Source organism: Montipora foliosa, chromosome 2 (assembly GCF_036669935.1).
Source record: "Montipora foliosa isolate CH-2021 chromosome 2, ASM3666993v2, whole genome shotgun sequence".
Classification (NCBI taxonomy): Eukaryota; Metazoa; Cnidaria; class Anthozoa; order Scleractinia; family Acroporidae; genus Montipora; species Montipora foliosa.
Genome location: NC_090870.1, coordinates 56,872,302 through 56,887,301, shown reverse-complemented (window position 1 = coordinate 56,887,301; position 15,000 = coordinate 56,872,302). Strand labels below are relative to the sequence as shown.

The 15,000-nt window shown below is 38.6% G+C and overlaps 1 protein-coding gene across 1 annotated transcript in view; it reads left to right on the top strand.

Annotated features, from left to right (window-relative positions):
• The first annotated feature begins 14,544 nt into the window (after nt 1–14,544).
• Nucleotides 14,545–15,000, top strand: part of LOC137990997 (adrenocorticotropic hormone receptor-like) — a 2,184-nt gene continuing 1,728 nt past the window's right edge. The window contains exons 1-2 of the mRNA XM_068836125.1: nt 14,545–14,630; nt 14,777–15,000. The exon at nt 14,777–15,000 is cut by the window's right edge and continues 1,728 nt beyond it. The gene's annotated coding sequence lies outside the window, so the exon portion shown is untranslated. The remainder of the gene's footprint in view (nt 14,631–14,776) is intronic.

Genomic DNA, 15,000 nt, shown 5'->3' with positions numbered 1-15,000 from the left:
GCCGTGTTATCAACAACTTTGTTGCATAACAAGTAAAATCACTGTCACCGTAGAATTAGTTAAGTTAATTTATGACAAACAATCATGACACCTCTCTTGGAAGTATCATGTAACTGACACAATATCAATAGTAGTGGACATAAGTGACAGGGTAAATGGAACTACTGAAAACTTTGAATAAAAAAAAAAATGATATAATCTTGATTTTTTTCTTACTCACCAACAACAAGTCAAAACCGAAAGGAACTTCCCATGAAACAGCGTTTTAACTTTGAGGCAAGCTAATAAGTTATATTTATGTTGTAGTTCATTGTGGAAAACAGCTTTAGCCACACCGACTTGAAATTAACAAAATAAACTTCGAGTAAACGCTATTTCATGCGAAAATCCGCCAAAATTATTTTTAACTCTTTGTGCCGAAAAGACACTCAATCGACGGCCACCAGCATACTAAATAGATTTTGCACCAATTGTAATCATTGATTTCATTTTTTTTCTGCATGATTAAAGTCTTACGGTGACAGTGTGAAGTGAAGAGACTTTGGCTTTCCCATTTTTATTACGTGCCGGGAAATAAATGTAGGTTCTAATTGTTCTATTTCCTCGATAGATGTTAAGACTTCTTCAACAACGAACTATTGATATTCTTGATGCAAAAAAATTGGTTTTCTTCGAATGAGACGGCCATTGTTTTATGAGTAATATAAAATACAACTCTCCAACTCACACAATCGGTCACCCAATAAATGGTTTAGCAGCACGGCAATCAGGTATCAGGTATCAGGCAGAATTCCTGGTAGTATGCAGATGGGCTTCTAAGGAGAACTTTTGAAGTCACCTAAATCCACTTCAAAAGCCGAGAAAGTCCTCTTTAAAAAAACAGTGAAATTCTGCTGCTATTCTACTGCATTTTTTGCACAGAACACATTTTTTCCAAAGAATGGTTATTTGTGCATAGAAGTCAAGACAACCAAACATTCTCTATATATGCATTAGTATGGCTATTAGTTGATAGTCAGCAAGTGCGTCAACTAAAGATTTCCAATAGATTATCAACAGCATTTTGGGCGGTATGACGGTCAAGTTTCCCTGGTCAAACTCTCTTAATCTCTAATACTGGTTTAACGCTGTTACCAAGTTTTAAGCACTGCGGAACAACGCGGATTGCCCACTGCGGGGCGTCTTGCGGGGCAATACGCTGCTCTGACAAGTTTTCTGGTTGTTGTTATCTTGTCCTATGAGGCCACCTAGGCGGATCTTCTACGCAACGATTTTCCGTCCAAAGATCTCATCAACATGTCGAGCTGGGTTGACCACCAAGGCAGCCTTTGTCATGAACTTCCTTTTCCTCTTCCTTTCTTTTTCGTTTTCAAGCTCTTCGCTATCACCACTATCACCAGTCGCGGAGTTGTCTGATGACATTTACGAATTAAGACTTCAGCACAATTTCTTGCTTGATTTTAATGGCCTCTTTTATCGTGACACTTTCTGTGAAATGAAAGGAAAAGGCAAAATAACTTCACCATGCTGAATTTCCACCTTTCTGCACTTTACTCACATTTCCCAGCATTTGTAGTGTCTCTGTATGCATTTCAGATATATAAAAAACAGACGACGACGGCGAAAAAAAGACTGGCAGATTAGGGCCAAGAAGGAAGTTCAGGACATTCTCAATCAGTCTTTTCTACGTTTATGTGAATAGTAAAGATCATTGGTCGCTGTTTAATCAGAGCAACCACAACAGAGAAGATGCTGTGGTCATCGAGAATTCATTGGTTTACAGTCAACCAAAACTAACCCGGCCTGTGAGCCCTCGACCTTTTAGTCAAGACTAGCCCGCAGGGTACCCAAAATAAACCTAATAAACCTTTCCCCGATCCTCTAAATCCTGAACGGCCCTTACCAGGCAAGTACTGCTGGTTGTATGTTCGATATTTATCAGCATTTTTTTTTCAGGGAACGGATTCCAGCGCTTCCTGAGCTATTACGTATGATCTTTATGGGCTATTGATGCCCTATTACAACAAATAAAGGAACAGTAACTTATGTTAGTGTCTTTCTTTTGATCTAAAAGGATTCTATTTTGGAATCGAACGGACTAATCGAGCTAATTTTCCATGATGCAAATCCCTTCCTTAACCACACAAAGGAAAAGACACAAACAAATCGAGAGTATCAGTAAACCATTAAGGTTCTGTCTCCTATCATAGATAGCGCAAGCTCGATATATGTGTATCTGTACTATATTATGTACGAGTAGGAATTTTAAGATTTGTATGGGACAATGGTTTTTCGCAAAAGTAAAAAACATATATGTATAAATTTACGTTTTAAAATAAGAAATAGTTTCCCTCGCTTCAGTATTGTGTTTCTTTGTCTTTGCTTCAGTTTCTTGTTTCGATTAAGAGCGGTTTAGGTGGTTTTCGGTCCCTCTTCTATAGAGAGGGAAAAGAGGAGGAACTAAAAACCACCTAAATAGATCTTAATGGACCCAGAAACCGTACCAAAGACAAATAAACAGAAGACTGAAGCGAGGTAAGCTCTTTTTTTTATTTTAAATCGTAAATACTTTTTAAATTTTGAGAAAAGCCGTTTTCCCCGTACAAACCCCTATATTTCTGCTCATGCATAAAAAAGTACAGTACAGATACGCATATATCGAGCTTGGGCTACCTGTGGTGGAACGCAAAATTTGTTATGCGCAGTGAACGTTGCATCTGGTGACACTCCTTGCGAAAATATTGGGGAATCTGCGCTGCAAATAACCCAAGATGCCCCCCTTCAACAAGGGTAATTTATACTGTACGCAAAAGTGCAGAATATTTTGCTAGTACAAATCTATCATTTTCGTTTAGCGGCTCAGCTGTGAAGATTTCATTTAAAACTAATGCTGCTACTAACGGAAATTCAATTCTCATTTTAAGTGGATTTATACTGATGATGGTCAGTATAAAAAAGTCCCTAGAGTGCTGGATCGAGGACAATATGATGTCATTCTTAATCAGTAAACCGCAAACCTTTTCCAAGGGTAAAGGGTGGGGTTTTCTACCTAACAGTTGTCATGTCGGGTAGTTAAATTGATTTTACAAATTCAGTGTATTAATTTCTTTAGTTTTCAAAGTCTTCACTAAAGAGAACCCGGCAAAGCAGGAACCAAATAAAATGTATTCTAATATTTGAGAGCAAATACTGCAGCCTTACAGGCATGAGAGAATTAGTAACGATTTTCTTCTTATCGACACATGTTTGCATTCATTTTACACTACTAGCTGACAATCTCCCTTCTTCAACTTTTTGTTCTACCAACAGGCCCTGAAGATAAAACTCTTAACCCTTTTAATCCAAATTGCCCCGGGGGAAGACGAGTGTGCTAATAACAATAGTATATGCCTTCTAACTAGGACTCTAATTTTAGTAAAGGCTGCTTGGTGTTTTCTTGAAGTGCAGTATTTAATTCAATTTGCATAACCTATGATTATCTTATTGCTAGTAGATGGAGGGAGAGGATTTAATGGGGAAAGCAAATAGACCATTTTACAGTTGTGGCTAAGTTACCAGGCCTAACAATGGAAGCGAGGCTGCCGGTGACCCTGTTTTGATACAAACCTTCATGCTTTTGTAATGCTAATATGGACTAATTAGCGTTGCAACAACACAATTTACATGATAAAAGCAGTGAGGTCTGTATCAATGCAAGGTCACCGGCAGCCTCGCAGCCATTCATAGGCTTGGTCGCTGAGCAAACAACTGTAAAATGGCCTATTGTGTATCTCATTTCTTAGTTATGCTAGGCGTAAGTGGTTCTTTAGTTAATATAACACATGCATGTGTAAGTAATGAATGGGGTACGACTGTAAGAATGGCTATTACCTCATGACGTCTTTGTAGTTTTCTTGGCATGTGTAAAATAATGTTCTGCATTCCTGCTCAGATCTGTTTTTGTCCTTGCATCTTTGGGAATAAAAAGAGGTCTTAATTTCTCGTACAAAAAGATTTAAGTTGATACCATGCACATATTGAGTAGTGCTTTATTAATGCATAGTGATATGACATGTGCACATCTGTACTTGAGACAAAGGCACTAATCTAATTAGGGTACACACTGCTGCCAATAACTGATGACTGCAGACATGTACTCTATTGTTTGCAAAAAATGTGGGTGCTTTAATTAAGAAATAGCCTTGCATTCTTAGATGCAGATGCTCCTCAAGCAATGGCAGTAGTGTTGTGATTAAATCTCTGCTGTTTTCTTCTTCAAAGTTTCAATGTACTCCTGCCTGAAACATAATTGGCTAACCTAAAAACACAATTATTTTCAACCATGTTTTAAAAAAATAATAAAATTATTTTTTGAATAATCTTACTTCTTGTGATGTATCCTTGTTTGCGTTTGTCCATGATACTGAATATTTCCAATATTTCTGTATTTACTACTTAATTTGTACTATTGAGGGGTTACTGGCTTTATGAATTGCAAATTAAAGTTAAAGGTAAAATGTCTGTCATTAATTCATTGTTATATATCAGACATACATTCTGCATGTACATTCACTTGAATTTCAAAATCTGTATGTTTTCATGGGGATTAGATAAGACATTGACAGGGTGACACTTATTTTTCCTTAATCAATCACTGAAAACTTATGTCCCCATTAATTCATTTAATTAACCTTTTGACACCCAAACCGGTCAGACTTAGTATTTTACTCTGTCTAATGCCAGACGATTTTACTCGTCAATGGGGAACCCCCTTGAGTCAATGGGTTAATTAATCTGAGCTACTTTGATTTTTTTGCTAATAATCAAACAGAACATTTTTTGATACTGTAATACCCAAGATCCCTAGATTTATCTTCACCACCACTTGGTGAATAACATTCTCTAGTACAGATAATAAAGTGAGTATCCTCAAACATTTTGATTTCTTCACATTAACATTCATGATGGTTTTACCTGAAAGTTAAGTCATAAGAAAATAATAATATATAGAGGCAAAGAGGTATAAGATGTATAAATTCGAAATGGTCTTAAATTTCATTGTGAAAATTTATGATCTTCCTGATTCCTTCTTGGATCAGCAAGCTTGGTAAAGGAGTATTTGCAACTAGATCCATTTCATTATAACAAAGCTCTTGTGGTTTATTATTTTTTTTACCCATTGCAGACTCACCATGCACTTGGGAATCATTTCTTTCAAAGATTGGCTGGAATAAAACCAATAATGAAACAGATACTCTGAGACTTTCAGTCAAATGATCTGCAATAGGCATCTGGCACAGAGAGCTTTCAGAGATCTATTACAGAAAGATGTAAGATGGTGTTAGACATGTTCTGGGATGTTATCTTATTCTGAACACCAATGCAAGTCCTCTGTATTGTGCTATACAGCCAGAGTGGCGGGAAATTCGTGCACTGTTTCATTACAAAATAGTGACTGTTTTTTTTTTTTTCTTTTCCAGTTTCCCTACCATTGTTTTTGAAATCCAGTGTAACGTGCTGGGAAATTATCTGTCACTTCTACTGCCATTATTTAAAAGTAGAAACTAATCAGGAAGTGATAATCCTTCAATCGCTATAAACTTACACTCAGCAAAAAGGATGACTTACGTGTATGAAGCATAGCGGCTTTGTTGTGAACTGTGAGATGAAAAGTGAATGAAAAAGACGAATAATTTTTAGATTGGCTTTTGAGTTAGGTGAACCAAATAGAATACTACTAAATGTCATAACGCATACGTACCCAACTTCTTTTTTTTTTTTTCCACTGGCTTCTCCCGTTCCCATCGCTATCTTTGACCTTGCTTGTATTGTCTCTAGTAAATTTTCGATACCGTTTTGAGTTGTATGTTCAGTGTCCGGTCTTGCATACCTTCATTATCCCGTGGCTGAGACCTTTATCATTCACAAAACATAATTTTTACCCGGCTGTACGTTTTCACAAAAGGAAGATGCTCCAAGTATATCGAAAGAATAAAAAACGACAAGTAGAACAAGCTACCGACGAACTTTTCGGAAGGTACATTTTCCCGCTCTTTTGTATATCCCATAAAAGGAGTTCTTGAATCATCCCTCTCCCCAGTGTCTTTCCTTCGGACCTTGTAGAGAGGTAAGGTTGGGGGGAGCATTCCTTTGCTGAGGTCGACGGAATTTTGGCACTAGTGCTCATTGAATTTTGGAAAAGCGAAAATCGACAAGAATGTGAACGTTTTTCAAGCAATAGATTGAATGTGTACGTGTTCGTGATAGGGAATATGGGGGAAATGTCACTGAGGGGGTAAAGGAGAAAAGCGAACTTACACTCTACGACGGTCAGTGTTCTGTATTTGCCAAATCGTTTAATCTCCCAAAAGCGTTGCCTTGGTTTTGTGTCTTTCCTTTGGCAATGCAAGTATCAACAAAGTAGGAAAGCCTGTTAAGATTTGACTTCACATTTGACGATAGTCAAACTTGAAGTCAAAGACGCTATCGTATTTGTCTTCGCCTTTGTCAAATAACAAAGGAACGCACAAAGCTTCTTCAGATTTGTCTTCACATTTAACGCGCGTCAAATGTGAAGTCAAAGTTGTTACGAATTTGACTTGACCTTTACCATGGTCAAAGGCATAAGCAAATTGGTAATGGATTTGACCGTACGTTTGACGTGCGTCAAAGGTAAAGTCAAAAGCGATTCCAGATTTGACTTAAGCTTTGCCAAAGATCAAATGTGCAGGAAATCCAATTTTTCGTCCCGTGAGTGGATCCAGCGTACAAGACTTTGTAGATGAATTCATAGCCTGAGTAGCGAGCGTTCCAGTTGGACAGAAGAGCTTCGAAACGATTTTCCGCAAACTGACCGCGCGAAAGTTGGGGCAAGAGACTGAGGGAACGCTTGCAACCTCGTTCCCAGGGCTTTTCTCCGCCGAGGATAAGGTGGCCCTGGGAACGAGGTTGAAGAGGACCCCCTATTTTTGAAAAACCCGTTCGCCCACGAACGGGGGCTTCTGATTGGCGCGGCACAGTCACAATGATTGAAAGGTGACAAATTTTCGACCGAAATGTTTATTGTCAGTTCTAGCGTGACAAAGACAATGGCGGAAGATGTGGAAGGTTTTGAATCGTGTATTGAAGCTGAAGGAATCGGTTTTCGGTTTTACAGTGAAAAGGGAATAAGAACTGTCAATGTACCATCTCTTTAACTATATAGATGTAATGGCCGTTTTGGCAACAGAATTCGGAAAAAGCTTAATTTTTCAGATGTTTGACATGATGTGCGGAGTTCGAAATAAAAAAAACCTAGAACAGGCTTCTCGAGTATCATCGTGAATTCTCCATTTGAAAGCATCATACGCGATCAAGTAAGTGGTTGAGGTAAATTCTATGGGAATGACAGCCTGTGATTTAAATGACAGTCTGGACTGCTCGGACGATATCCCGGCATCAAGGAAAATTCAGTATTATTTACGCGTCAGCTGAAGCTGCTGTGGACGATGAAGCGTTTCCATAATAGACCATATTCGCATTCTCGGTATTGGACTGGAACTAGCTTGCAATGGAGGCTAATGCGGCTGAATCTTTTCAAATGCAAATACTTTTTAATATATTACTCCGCGTTAGCCTCCATTGCAAGCTAGTTCCAGTCCAATACTGAGAATACGAATACGGTCTACTCACCAAAAGCAAAAGATTCGTTATTAAACAAAACTTTGCACAGCTCTTATTCTTGACGAAAAGTGAGGACTGGACTGAAGTTAGCTTTTCGTTCGCTTGCTAAAGATAATTTATATTTTACGTAGGATGAATTAATAAAATGCCTGCGAACTATCAGAATCCACATGTTTCAGGATCAAGGAAATAAACTTTATTACTGGGTTGCCAAACCCAGTCGGAATCCCGGTTTCATTTCGTGGGTTTTTTTGTTATTTTTTTCCGTGTCGGGAAAAGTCTTGCCTGTCACTCCCCTGCTAAGTGGTGTCTTTGTGCATAGAGTCTTCTGTGCGTATTTTGTTAGGTTTGAGGGGGCTGGGGTAATGCGTAGTTTGCTCTGCACAATTAACCTGTAATGGCGTCGAAAGTCATTGTAACGCGAATGGCTTTTTAGTACATCTTTAAAGAAAATATACCCACATGGAGCTCAGGAATGGAACGTCAAGACAGGCGGTGAAACATAAAGATCTGGAATCTTAAAAAAGCGACGAGCAATGGACTTCGACAGCGTGAATCTTTCGCCCGTCGAGCCGAAATCAAAATATGCTGTACCTCTAATATTTCGCCAAGGTGGTGTTACGTACAACACTGAAACTAAATGGAAATTTCTCTGGTAACTTTCAGGTTCAACAAAGACAGAGAAGGAATCGAACACCACAAGTAGATCTGTGATCTCTGTTGTGTGTCTCACAGTGTTTACTGAAGCCGCATCTATTTAAAGTTTGCCTGTTTGTCTGGCAAGTAACATTCATTTTGTACTCAACTCTGCAAAGGTTAAAAAAAAATGGAAATGTGGCAGTGAAAAATTACTTGAATGAAAGCTTGTTGTCTCTTTTGTGCTTTATTATTTACGGTCAAAGTTCTTTCGAAAAGGGTTGAATGTGAACTGTCAGAAATTTATTTAATTGCGTATGCTTTGTGATTGTGTGTTTCGCTTGCACGCACGCAACTGAAATAGGAAGGGTTTCTTGCCTCTTATAGCAAATATGTTGCTTGTTTCAAGAAATGTTTCGGTGGAAAATATTTCAGTGAAATTTCCAGCTTTTGTAAATTTATCATGTTGTGTAATTTTCGAGCTTAGCAAATTTGCATACATGTGCTGAAATGTGATACGGGGAGAATTTTTGTGGTCACGCGTAAGTCACGAAAATAAACAGGTCTGTTGGAAGCGTGCTTGAGTTTCAACAAAATGACCCCCAAAATCGGCAAAAGATTGTGACGCTGATGAATAATAAAGTAGCTGCTATTACCAAAACGATGGAATTACCTGGTGATAAATAACCTTGTCTTGGAGAGTAAATTTTTGATTTTCCAGAAACAATGGTCAACCTCTGAGAGTTGGGCGATTGTGATCTTTCTGTTGAATTTGCACATTTCTTGTCAAAATTTATAACAATCGAAAGAAAAAGAAAACTAACAAAAACAAAAACCCGGTAGCTTGGCATCATTTGATACAGATGCTTCACTGTTTCGCGAGTAAACATGCCGCGGTAACTTGATCACTGCGCCCGCTGAATTCGATGTGCGATTTACTCGGTGCAGCCAAACTTGTACAATTACAACAAAACAACTAAAATCTCCCAAACTGTTTTCCGCTGATGGTAACTTTTTATATTCGTGGTTCAAAATTAATGTTGTTTTCATGTCGTAGATTTTGTTACCGAAGGCAAAATATTTTATGCTCGATCGACCGTCCTGAAACTTCCTTCTGCTCTTCTTAAAAATTGTGTATCCATATTTATTTACTTTTACTTCAATATCTGTTTTGCATAAAGCAAGCTAACAAAATCGGTATCTTGCTTGGTTCGCATTTGATAGCATTAAAATAGAATTTTCGGTCCTATGCTTCTGTTACTGAGTGGTATATTTCTTAGGTCGCTCAGCTTTCAACTTTTGTTTACAAAGCTGTCAGATGCTGTCAGTGCACGCTTACACTTGTGGTGGAAAGAAGTTGCATGATCAACATGTCAGCCCAGAAGCCAATGTTTCTCGATTCCCTTTTATTTTCTTCAGTCTCTCTGGGTTCAGTACTTTGCTAGTAACCACATGCCTTCTCAAGGGGCTATTTATCTAAGACTTCTACCATGGCGCTACAATGATAGACAATACCAAAACAATATCGTGTAATGTTAGACCTACATATTACGCAAAGACAACTGTCAACATGTCATCCCAGAAGACAATGTTTTTCACTTCCCATTTATTTTCTTCAATCTTTCTGGGCTCAGTACTTTGCTAGTAACCACATGTCTTCTCAGGCTATTTACCGAAGACTCCTACCATGGCACTACAATGATAGACAATACCAAAACAATATCGTGCACTGTTAGAGCTACAGATTACGCAAGGACAACTTGAATCTCCTGGAAGACAACACACAGCTCAGTTGACATTATGGAATAAATCGCTGTGTTACTTCACTACCACACGTAAGCAATGCGTGTCAATTTTTTTTAAAGAGGACAGGAATTTCTTCTTTCTGACAAATGATTAATTAATAGGCCGGTAGCCAGGTTTTAACCTCAGAAAAGGATCTGTTTCGTCGTACGAACGTGTGAGGACCTGTGAGCCATAGGGACTTTGCTGGTATGACTTCTGGTATGATCAAAAATAAGACACAAACAGCAGTGATAAACATATTGAACTTGTTCATTTTAACTATGACTTGACGTTTCGTATGTGCTCTACATACATTTTCAAAAGTAACCGTTGAAATTTAAAACAGCTGTTTATATATAACAAAGCGGATGAGGGGACTGGAACCTAGATTAAGCAAATACTTAACAGTAAAATATATAATAATAATAATTATAATATTAATAAAAACAGAAAAGATTAATAAAGCATCAGCATTTCACTTCCGACGTTGACGTTGAAAGCTGGCTCAAGTTCTTGAATAAAGAAGGTCTCTTTTATTTTACAATGATAGTCAGTTTTGCCCTTCGCTAAAATATCAAAATGATCCCACTTGATGTTATGTCCAGTGGCCTTGACGTGGTCAGCAATGGCTGAAGTATTGTCATTTTTAGCTAGGGCCTTAAAATGTTCGGTTTTTCTATCGTGAAGCCGCCGTTTAGTTTTACCGTTGTAAAAACCATTACAATCCCAACAATTTGCTCTGTAAATAACTCTGGATTGTTGTGAACGATTAATACGGTCCTTGTAAGGAAAGGAAGATTTTATACATCGAGTGGTATGACTTCTGGTATGACTTCTGAGTGACCCCCCCCCCCCCCCCCAACTTGAAAAAAAATGCGTGGAACGCTGCACGTACCACAGGCAACCCAGTGTACCCTCATGGAGGGTCTAGTTCGTCAAATTCTCTGCTTACCTTGTTGACTAATGTAAGCTTGAGTCCTATTTCATGGATTGAGACAAGATGAAGACAATTACGTAGCTCCCTTGTTAAATCTTCTCTTGTTACTCGGAATACCTGAAAGGTATCCGAGTTATATTGTGGGAAGAATTTAGTTTTCTGTGCAGTAAATGGACAATAGAATTAGGAGGCGGTGATTTCATTGGCTAAAAGCAATGTACTACACCCCTCCGAGCAATACATTTGACCTCCCTCTGTGACAAAACAACAGCAACCAAAAATAAACACAAACGCGAAGGAGTAGATTTCAGATAGCGAGAGACTTGAAACAGCCTCACGTCTAACAGAATTAGATGAAAATCGGAATTTATAACGTGCAGTGGAGCAACTAAATGATGGGTTCTACGTTGGAGCTTCAGCGTGACTCGTTTAATTTCGTTTGCTGATTCAAAGCCCATGTTCCACGATATAGCAAATGACGCAATGCAATGCAGCTAAACGTGAATATGCTGGATTCAGCCGTCTAGAAATGTTATGAATAAGATATTTACTATAATCCTGCCTGTTGACAACATGACTAAATCGCCAGTACAGAACTTCCAGCAGCGGTATGTTATAAATGGCCGAGATTTCTTAGTCTCTTTCTGCCTCAGCTGTTCTTTGTACGAACATCATCCGCCGATGTCTATTTTTTCTTTTTATTGTTAGTTTCTTGATCTTTATGTTAGTTACCTAGAGCTGGAGATCAACGGCCGCGTTATTCACAACACTCTAAATTTCTTCGCAGATCGATCAATACCGTTTTTCACTTACCCATATTAAATTACAATTGAAACCAGTTTATCTGATGTCACGCTACATACTAGATCCCGCAATGATAGACATAACGCCCTCGTAATTTCCATTCAAACAACCAGTTCCAAGACATACTACCCCCATAGCTATGTCACCTGCTGAATTTATTTGCAATTGTAAACACTAAGCGATTTTCACCGGTACATTATCTGCGTTGTTATGAATGAGCAACTGGCTGCAGAAACATGTACTTGTTTTGTTTCGTACTTTGCAAATTAAAACATAGTCGCTCGAGAGGCGCATGTGACTACTCCAGAGATGTGCCAGGGGAAAAGAAGTAGAATATTCTGTCATGTGAATAGGGGTGGCTGAATTGTGGGAATTGATTCACCACAGCCTCCATATCGGTTTTCGACGCCATCTTGACGGGTAGGCAAAGCGGTCAGAAATTACAGTGTTTGTATGGGAATCCGATAGCAAATAACTTCTTCCAAAATTGAATTTTACACAATTTGTGAATCAAAACGTTAAAATACTAGGTAGAAGATTGTATTCACCAAGTTTGAAGGATGTAGCTTTCCTATAAGTCGCTGAGCTATTTTTTTTAAATTTTCCCTACATTAGTCTTAAAATTTTTTTCCCGCGAACTGCGCCTAGACGTTTGTTTACCCAGCCAAATTTACAGACAAATGTGTGGAAAATTGAAAAAATTAACTGAGCTAGCCAAGCTACATACTTCAAACTTGGTGAATACAATCTTCTACCTAGTATTTTAACGTTGCGATTCAGAAATTGTAAAAAATTCAATTTTGGAAGAAGTTATTTGCTATCGGATTCCCATACAAACACTGTAATTTCTGACCGCTTGCCTACCCGTCAAGATGGCGTCGAAAACCGTGATAAGGCCTATGCGGTCACCCGTTAATACGGCCAACGGCCACAATTTTAAATCCCAAACAGTACAGTCCTCTATAATTTCATCCCGTTAACTCGGCTACTCGTGCCAAACGCCTGTGACATGTTAATTTCATTGACCTTCGTTAGTTACCGCTGTAATCGAACAGCCGATTTACTTTACAAAGTACTGTCAGCAACACTCCTCCCTGTTTTCATTACAAACATCATCTTGAAACTACTGTAAAATCCAGTAAGGCAAATCGCGAAGGGATTAAGTCTTTGTGCTTTCATCTAAAACATGATTGATACTTAAGTCTTTCGGTTAGGTAATTACGGCGGCTTCCGTATTTTAGAAGCATAGTAAGCTGGGCCTATTCTTGTTTTGATTTTAGGCTAAGAACGTACAGCTGTACACTTAACAATTTTAAGCGTTTTACCTACTGTGCGAAGTTTCAAGTATTTTATACAATTACTGTACGTACATCCTTGTTGTTTATTAAAGAGAAAAGTTTTTTCTGGAAGTTCAAATGCAATTTTTGTCATTAAGGCCCTTTAGTCATGAATTTCACCATACCCCCGGTAATAAGGTCAATTTTTTTCGGCCCATTGATGACCGTATTAACGGGGTTCCACTGTAGTTTGGTATCACGGTGTCACCATGATAAGCTACATAAGGTGACAATTAGGAAATTCGAAATACTGTATTTTCGAAACGAAAGACGTCATGGAACTGGAAACTTGCAAAAAGATTTATTTTTCGGGTATCTTAAACCTCCTACAGATGACACTTCAGAAGACCTTGCTAATTTGATGATCTCACTGTGAAACCATCTATAGTTGGACAATTACGTGCTACTGGAAAGCTTTGTTTATCTCGAAAACGGCGGCTTCATTAAACGCGTAAACGGGTTCAATTGGTCGGTTAGAAACAAAATACGAAAGCTACGTTAAGTAACTGTTGTAAGAATGAAAACCTCACCTCAGAACCATATTCTTCACAGATCATCATCTGCGAACACGGGGCACCCGAACATTTCGTTCGTTCTCGCGAACTATCGGCAATTCATCGTACTATTTGCAGAGTCCGAACTTGGCTGTTGTTTTCGACAGCTTCTTTACAACCACTCTCAAAATGTCAGCTAGAACTTGCCCGTAAGTTGTTTTTGATGGTTTAAACAAATTCTCAGAAGAAAAATAATCAGTCGTACCCGGCTGAGAAGCTGCCGTTACAAATTTAACTTTAAAACCACATTGGCAAATTCTGCATTGATCGCTTGTGTGTGTTTCGTTTCCTCGGTGTCTCGAGTTTGTTTTGACGGAAGTCAACTTGTGTTAACATGGTTATCTGTTATTGGCTAATTTGTTAATAAGACGTCAATCAGCGTGTGTCAAGTCAACCATTAAAAGGTGGGCGTTTTTCAAAAATACTGGGTCTTCTTGCAAGAGTTCCCTCAGTCTCTTTCCCCAACTTTCGCGCGGTCAGTTTGCGGAAAATCGTTTCGAAGCTCTTCTGTCCAACAGGAACGCTTGCTTCGCAGGCTAGTCGTTTTGTAATTAAAACAGCTCAGAATTTAATGAAAATTAAATTTTTAATTTGTTAATATTTGAAGAGCGGGATCAAATATATACATTTATTTCATTCATGATTAATTATACAGACGGCGGAGGTTGTTTTCCGGCTTGCTAGAGGGCCGAAGCTGATGACTCCACCGATCTGCATGATTCCTCGTATGACATGTGCTCTCAAGTGAACCTTGTCCAATGATCGTCGAAGAAAGCGATGACAGGTTTCATATTTGCATTATTTGCATTTGATATTCAGGCGCTTAATTAATTTATTGAGCTCGCGCTGAAAACACTTCAACTTGGATGGGCTGTGTGTGATTTCCTTGCATCCATCATGCCAAGTCGGCGGTTCCAAATGGGGCGCTAACAAATGGTAACTTTTGTTTTGTTGATTTCTAATCCTGTAAAAAGACGGCCCTCGCCTTGACATGCTTTATAGCAATTTTATGGCGATAAAGGAAAAAACACAGAGACTAATATAAGGGAAGCAGTCAAACAATCGGGTGTTTTTCTTTCAAGGATTCCCTTGTGCTTTCCAATCTTTAACAGTTCCAGAGCTGAAACTGACTTTACGTGAACGAAAAAGTCGTGCATGGTACGACATCATTGAGAGTAAATTGGTATTCTCTAAGGAAATTACACAGGAAGATCCCAAGTTCCAATTACGTATGGAGATAGCTGCTGAAAGCAACATGCACGGTTTTTGCAATGATCGACACCTGCAACCTTCGATGGAACAAGTT